Below are 8,427 nucleotides of genomic sequence, written 5' to 3' on the forward strand. Positions count from 1 at the left end.
AGTTACACAGTATATACCCACTGAAAAAAGATACATACTCCAAGTGATACCAGACTACAAATTCTTAATCTGCTGATTCTCCTTGAAAGATGTGTTTAAACAGTACCTGATTCCTATTTTCTGGTTACTCTGCTTTCAGTACTTGGAAAGTGACACTAGAAAATGGTCAACAGCACAACATTTCTGATTCTTATACTGTACTTATTTCACTATGTTCCTGTGACAATATCCATGTTCTTATCTGGGACAGATGGATTCACTGTATCAGTAAGGAGCACTTGGGAGGTCACAGTAGGTCCCACATCATGGGACAAAGAGGGCACATGCCTCAGACAGCCATGCTGCTATGGATCTGCTCTTTCACATTTTACTGAAAAGGTGAATTCTGCAAGACTTAGATATTTTAAAAACTAGAAAGCTGGTGAAAGAAGATCTTTTTACTGAGGCACTCTTTATCTCAGCAGCTGTCTCACCTGTCCCCTCATCAAGACATCCTTATGGGATATCATCCATTAATCAATTCCTCTCCTTCCTGCTATTTTGTTACTGGTGTTTACGTGTCATCCTGTGTCTCTATTGTCCTTATTGTTCTCACACCCTCCCACAACAGCAATACAGCAAGATACTGCAGCAAAGGACACATCAGCCACATTCACAACTAAACCTATGACATGCTGAATCCTTTTCAAGGTTTACAAAAGTGTGCGTAACAGCTCTGTATTCTCATTACTGTTCACATTTTTAATCTGTTCTTGCTGCATGTTTTATTCAGGGGCCCTTGTCACACAGATCAGTATGAACCATCTCTTTTGTAAATAAAGGACTGTTTAGATCTTCTTGTAAACATTAACAAGGAGACAAAATTGTTCTGATTAATGTAACATATTGGTGAAATGTTCATTCTCCGGTATGTCTTTGATTCATGATTCTTATACTATGCTATCTAAACAAACAGCTGTCCATTGTACCCATCTCAGATCACCTTATGTTTACAATTACCTCCTAAGAACATTAGATATTTGCTGTTTCTACTGAACAGAAACATGAGCAGAAAAATGTATGGCACTCAGTTTCCTAATTCACCATGAAGTTAAATTCTAGGGTTTTTATTCTGCTAGTAATGTACATTCAGGTGCAACAACTCACTCAAAAAAGCTTTTGCTGTATTTAGATCTACTAGATTATTGTTATAAGTCTTCTCCAACTAAAGTGTTCTGTGCTAGAGCAATGAAATATAGCAGGGAAAGAAAAAAAGGCACAGATTGAAGTAATACCATATTACACACTGGTTTTAATATGTTTATTGGAGTCAAACCCACCAAAGTTTACTTTGAGTTAGAGAAACTGGATAGAAAAGGACTTCAGTAAGGTTGCAGGAATTTTCATCAGGAAAGCATTCAATTCTCAGGGCATTACTGAGCATATAGCAGCATGACAGGCAGGAGAAGGAAGGGACCATGGAGGTTAATATTGCAATAGCACTGATAAAACTGCAATGTGAAGTCAGTAGCACACACTGAAGGAGCTATTCTGATCCCCATTATAAAGAAGCTGGACCTTGAGATAGGTAGAAAAATGGCAGCTGAGTCTTTGAAAAATTACTGGGAAATAATACTTGTGCATTACAGGCAAGTGAACTTTTCACTGCCTTATTTCTAAGTGGTTGTACTTCATATCATATCCCCTGCCATCCATGGGTCTGCAGGTGAAAAATGCAGTTCATACTCCAACTTTCTGTGTGAACCCAATCCAGAGGGAATATTTTGGGACCATTTCGTGTGTTTTGGACAGAATAGAAGCCCTGATTAAATGAAGAGAGAAATATAGCCACGACTTCTGACCCAAGAGGAGGAAACAGGTTTGTTTTCAGTTTAACAGCCCAAGATATTCCTGTGTCAAGTATGCAGTCCTGATCAATGAGAGGTGCTTGCTCATCCATCAAGATGAAGTCTGATGCAAGTAGCCACAGTCAATTAAACTCTCATGAAAAGGCTTGACTTAAATAATCTTTTATATTTATTTGCAGGTGACTGTCTCACTTTCTGTTTTTTCATTTCTTTCAGCTCCAGCTCTTTCCCTGTCAATGCCTCAGGCCCTATTCTCTGCTGCTTTCAGCAGACTCACAGCATCACCTGGAACCTGCTGGGAGTGCCACCAAATGAAGGAACAGTGAGAACCCGCTGGTGAGATGCTTTCAGTTACCACTCTCAAATATCAGGTTCTTGTCTGGGATTTCCAACAAGAAATGAAAAAAATAGAAATTGATGCTTACAGTTGAACTCAAATCCTGCATGACTCCCTCATATGCGCAGCCTCTCTTATACACAGCACATTGCAGTGTTTTGACAGAACTCTGTTGAGATTGTCTCCAAACTAAGTAGCAATGTGACCTTCTCCTAGTACAAAGAGTATAAATTTTATGAATGAAAAATGTGTTTTACCAATGCACCAAAAATTTGAAGCTAACAAACCTTTTCTGAGCAGCGTACTGTAACTTTTGTTTCATAATTAAACCAGAACCCCTCTCCTGGACAGGTTCACTCAGCTTTGCCTTTCTTTGAGTAATACACCTTCAGACCAGTGCCTTGTTTTGATGTATTACAATGATAGACTGAAGGGTTCGTGTAATATATCATGACAGTCAGCAGCTGCTGGACGCTAAGGATTGAGAGACTGAGCCAGCTGTTTTTCTGATGTGTTCTCGTAATGCATCACCAGCTGATGAAAGCTGATAATGTATTACTTCAAAATTGCACCACCCAGAAAAGGAAGAGTCTAGAGGTGCAGGTTCTGTATGATGAGGCATTCAGAGTATGAAACAGGGCTGCAAACTCCTGGAACAAGAGTTGGTAATAAATCAGCTTTCTATAGGATTGTGTTAGCTATGTGGCTACACAGATCCACACTCCTGTCTGATTCCCAGTGCCTCTCTGTGGTGCTGGTTTTGTGCAGACCGAAGGTAACCAAAGATGGCAGCAGTTTTACCTTCACTCTTCTTACAACTAAACAGTTCACAATCTAAGCAACCTAAACAGGGGATACGACTGAATTTTATTGGCTCAACAAATTCAAATATTTGGGATTCCTCCTCACCTTGGGGTACTGTCAGAACCACTCGAATGCTACTCTTTTAGTGAACCAACCTCATTCATGGCAATGGCACAGACAGGAATGGCCCCTTTGCCTGGATTTTGGGAGTATTGCATCCTAAAGGGACAGAATGGGCTGGCCCAGAGCGCTGCAATTGTGATTTCCTGCAGATTGACTGAGGGCAAGAAAGGCTCTTTTGGTCATCTCTTCATCCCTTCTTTGTTTATCTTTCACCTGCCACACACACAAAGAGTCAGGCCAAACAGTAATTGATCCCTAATTATCAACATCAATTAAAAAGAAAATTAATGGAACAGATAGCAATTCCGAACATTTGCCTACAAAACTTTATCTTGTTGATGAAGCAGATTGTATATGTGTAAAAGTATTTCGTCTGAATTTATTTTTAACCCTAGGCCAACCATGAGAAAACAGAAAAACTGAAAGATAATATTTTAAAATCCTGAGCTACATCTTTACAGTAGCTCTTTTAAATACTTTGTGTTTGTTAAATGCAGTACTCTTTATAATTTTGCACATATAAGCAGCATTATATCTTTGGCAAACACTTGAAGATAAATAGGTCCTACCATCAAATTCTACTTTTTATTTATGGATGGTTTGTACTGCAAATAAAAATCAATTATATTTTACTAACAATAAGTACACTTTTCTGTCTGCAGTCAAATATTTTAAATCATGACTACAAGACCTTAAATATGGTTTTGTGGCATGTGATTCTGAGTCAAAAATATTCCAGTCTCATATATAGAGAGGTCCATACTCACAGAACTTTGCTAGGTCAGATTTGGTTGGGGATTTTTGAAGAGGAGCCTTGCTTGGCAGACTCCATACAGGATTGGGTGGAGATTGTGTGCTCATGTCTGATCCATTGTTATTACTTCAGTTGCTCTCTTCATCTTTGGTACTCCAACGACCTGGGGGTTTTCCACCCCTACCTTGCATTCATCTTGAAGCCAATGCTTAGCACTTTGCAAGGACAAGTTCTATAAAACAACGTCTGTAATTCCTGCAGCTGTGGATACAAAAATTCCAAGCACAAAAGATCTCAATAACCTACAAAATATTCCTCGATTAAAAAAAAAAAAAAAAGAATAATAAGAAAAGAAAAATAAGAATTTTCTGTGCTTGCTTCTTCAGACTATCTTGTTTCATTCCCAGGATTATATACATGATTGACCATCAACATTGGAGCATCACAGAAGCATTTTGCTCAGTCTTGACTGCTTTTATTTTATTTTATTTTTAAGGTATTTTTGCTTTACCTTTAAATATTCTGGCTAACATACATGGAGGAAAGGTTTGTATATCAGGAGTTATGCTTGCAAGGGACTGGTGGAGAAAGTCAGGTGTATGTTCCCTCTGTGACAACATTTTGTCACATTTAAGTTATGACTATTAATGTCTCCTTGAATGAGACTTTATGGAAATTGTAGTTCTGCACATGTGATCGGTTCATTTATGGCCTAACAAGTTTTTCCTGAGCCAGCAGTTGACTGGCATTTGATAATTTTTTAAAATACACCTTATCTGCTACTATTAGACACTAAGATGGCACTTTCTGTTATAGTTTTTGGCCCACAACAAGCATCTCTACTCTCTGTAAGGAAAAATTACAAAACTTGTATTTAGCTCTCCTCGTAAACTTGGACAATATGACAGGTTTCTAATCCAAATAATGGTTTAAGATTATTACAATGATAATTATTGTAGTGATAATAACACATTATTTCAGCTGACAATACATTAGTTCCATGGGGAGATAAACTGCAAGGCCAATGGATTTATCTTGATAACAAAATGGATTACTATTAACTATGATGGTAATTTTTCCATCCATGCACAGAGAAATCTCCCATTGATTTCATTGTCTTTTGACTGAATGCTGGTAAGAATTTCATCTACATATATGTAACAAGACTGAGTTCTGCACTAGTACAATGTTGTTGCTGTCATTCTGTATTGTCTAGACAAGCATCAAAGGACTATAGCTTTACTTGGCACTTCAGGTACAGGATTTCTGTCTTTCAAAGTACCTCTTAAAAATTATGAAATGCAAGACAAATGAGGGATTCGAGCAACTGTATATTTATTAGGATTTTGCAGGGTAGATTTATAGATGAGAACAACAATCCTTAACCTAACTACAGTTTCCTGTATGTAGCAGCATGGAAGAGATGGTTTTACTTCCATGATCTTGCACCATAAAGCCATAGCTTTTGCTCTACTGGTGATACAAGCTTTGAACATTACAGTTCCAGCTCCTTATTATGATTTTGGATCATAGTAACTAATATCTTTTGTCCCTGGTTTTTTATTCTCAGTCTGAAAAGTGTATAAGGACACTTGATCTTGAGAATGATTTTCCCAGTGATTATGTTTCTGTAAGAAGGCAAACATACAGAACTGCATTGTCAAAAATCTACAGACTAAGAGTCTTTAAAGAGATTTGGATCAGAACTTGAGTCAGGACTTAATGCTTATTTACCAAAACTATTATAATTCATAGTTAAAAATCCTTACTTGTTTTGTTTAGTTCATCTGGTTCATTCCTCTCCTGTATCTTTATCATTGTGCTCTACTGGCTTTCTTATCTCGCCTTTACTTAAAAAAATAAATTATGAATCCAGGTCAAATATATTATAAAATTCTTTGGAAATTTTGATAATTGTCATGGACATTTATTTGCTAAAAAATACATTTGACACCATAAGACTGACATTAATATGCAAATCAGTGGACTATAAAATTCATTTTCATGCCTTCAGGGCAGTATTTTTATAAATACAGAAACATAATCATGCATCCTCCAGAGAACTAAAAATAATTATACAAATTTACAACAAAGCCCAAGGCAGTGTCTCCTTTTAACTGTCTGGTTTTAATATCATTTAAATCTTGTTAAAACTTAATTACCAATTCTCTTCCGTAATTTAGGTGGAAGAGCTGAGGTCTAAGCTTTCTGTTTGAGAGAGAGAACTTCATCTGAGGAACAAAGACACCAAGGCACAGATTGACAAAACAAGATAGTACACAGAAAAGCTTGGTAAAGGAAAAGTCATCACAGACAACAATGAAGAACAGAATTTACATTTACCTATTTACATTGTCATCGTTTAACTCAGGCCCACATTTAAGTTCTATGCAGCCACTCGCTCATCCCCTTCCCTTCCCTGCTGCCTCCTCATGGCAGAACGGGGAGGGGAAACAGAAAAAAAAGGTAAAACCTGTGGGTTGAGATAAGACTAGTTTAATAATTTAAAAACTTCAAAATATAATAATAAAAGGGAAAAGGACAGAGGAAAAACCCAAAGAAATGAGAGTGATACCCAATACACTGGCTCCCCACCTGCCAAGACCCAGGCCATCTCCAGCAGTGATCAGGCCCTCACATCCAATTCCCCCTGTTTAGACACTCTCCATGACATTCTATGGAATATCCCTTTGACCAGTTCAGGTCACCTGCCGTGGCCATGCCCCCCTCAGCTCCTTGTGCAGCTCCTCTCTGGCAGAGCATCAGACACCAAAAAGTCCTTGACTTAGGGTAAGCATTACTTAGCAACCAAAACATCACTGTGTTATCAACAAGAATTCTATAGGAAATCCAAAACACACTGCTGTACCAGCTGTAAGTAGGAAAATTAACTCTGTCCCAGCCAAACCCAGGGCAAATATCCAGATAAAATGGAACTGAGCTGATGCCTTGTGTGACAGAAATATAAATAGGCTGGAGTATATATAAACTTACACATACATACTTATATATAGGTGGTGATTTATTCATTAATGCTGGTACTGGTCAAGCTATATCCACCTGGGACGAGAGTTGCAGGACCAGTCCTTTTAACCTTTTTGTTCCATGGCTGTTTTTTGGGAGATGATGGCTGCTCAGAATAGGTGTAAAAGTGAGTAACTCCAAATTCAAAGCCAGCCTGGCTACAGGCTTTAGGTGATATTTGGAGTAGGAATATTTTATTAGGAATTTCTGCTGTATCAGTACCTGTTTATATATATGTTTATTTGCTAAGGCTGCACGTCAGAACAAGATAATGTTCTCTCTTCCTCCATGCCTGATAGAAGAGGTCACAATGGCAACTCTACCTCTCTATCAGGGATATGAGGTCAGGGACAGGGCCTCAGTTTGTACCCCAAATAAAGCTCCTAGTAAGCAATTTTAGGCTCTTGTTGTACTGACAAAACCTGTTTCTTTGGACTGATTTAGGGAAGATTCTGTACCCTCAATGTCTACTCTCTTTATATAAAAGCTAAAGCAGAGAATAGAGTATATGGCTTCTCTGCACTGTGGTGCTGTGTCCCCTCACTCCCTTCACCCAGTTCTACCTTTGCTGCCAAAAAAGATGAGGTATCTTGGAAATGGTACATTTTTGATTTCCTCCCTCAGTGATACATATCCCATCAGCACAGAGACTGATGCCTCAGGTCTATTCTTTGTGCTGTGTTTGCCAGCCACTGTTTAGTAACAAGTGTCACTGTCTGCACCCCCGCTTTGAACTGGAACACGTTCCTGTTAGCCCTCACATCCAACTGAAAGCAGCTTTGTATTGATTTAATTCACCCTTTTTAGTATGACCATAGTCACAATGAGGGATGTGCATCCAAACTTCCAGCTATTGCACAATTGCCGCTGGGCAGAAATTCAAGTGATTTGGCACAGCATCTGGTTGGGAATCAATTCCCGTTGGTTCATTCTGTCCAGTGCATGCCTTGCCTTTGATTGAAATGCCAGGCATTTGTTAGCAGTCCTGATGCCAGTATTGACAGCCATCCTCATAGCACTGCTCTATCCTTTCAGGCTGCATATTCATTGGGTGTTAATGGAAGTAGGAAATGCAAAATATTAGAGAAGGTGGTATGTTACACATTGCACATACTCACATTATTGCATTAACAAGTAACCTTCTCATTTACAGGTATACATAAATTCATCCTGTTTGTGATGGACACTTACTTAGTATGCCCCAATTGTTCCTAGAATGATGACTCTTAAATTTTAAGATGTCAAAATTATTTTTTTATTTAACTGCATAGACTACTCAAAAAATCTTTCATATAGTAAAGGTGTCCTTCAGAGCTAGAAGTATGGCATATTTCATAAGTCTTTAATAAATAAGATTTAATAAGACATTTGAATCAAGTGATAAATAGGCTGTCATTTGCACCTGTTTAAGCGAGTTTGAAATTGAGGAGTTTTTGAGCTGGACTAGATTGTAAATATGTTGGTTTCATAGGGCTCTGAATCCATTTGTTTCTGATGATTTTTGCCATGCAGCATGACTGCAAAGGGTGTGAAAATGG

The 8,427-nt window shown here is 38.1% G+C and overlaps 1 long non-coding RNA gene across 4 annotated transcripts in view; it reads right to left on the reverse strand.

Annotated features, from left to right (window-relative positions):
* Window positions 1-1,286: 1,286 nt before the first annotated feature.
* The window catches only part of LOC106855511 (uncharacterized), a 57,102-nt gene continuing 49,961 nt past the window's right edge, over window positions 1,287-8,427 (reverse strand). For all 4 annotated transcript variants that reach the window (XR_015804834.1, XR_015804833.1, XR_015804832.1 and 1 more), the window contains 2 exons: window positions 6,209-6,338; window positions 1,287-4,126 (listed from right to left, as the gene is read on the reverse strand). This is a non-coding gene — a long non-coding RNA (uncharacterized LOC106855511). The remainder of the gene's footprint in view (window positions 4,127-6,208; window positions 6,339-8,427) is intronic.

This window comes from Sturnus vulgaris, chromosome 7 (assembly GCF_052056855.1).
Source record: "Sturnus vulgaris isolate bStuVul1 chromosome 7, bStuVul1.hap1, whole genome shotgun sequence".
NCBI lineage: Eukaryota > Metazoa > Chordata > Aves > Passeriformes > Sturnidae > Sturnus > Sturnus vulgaris.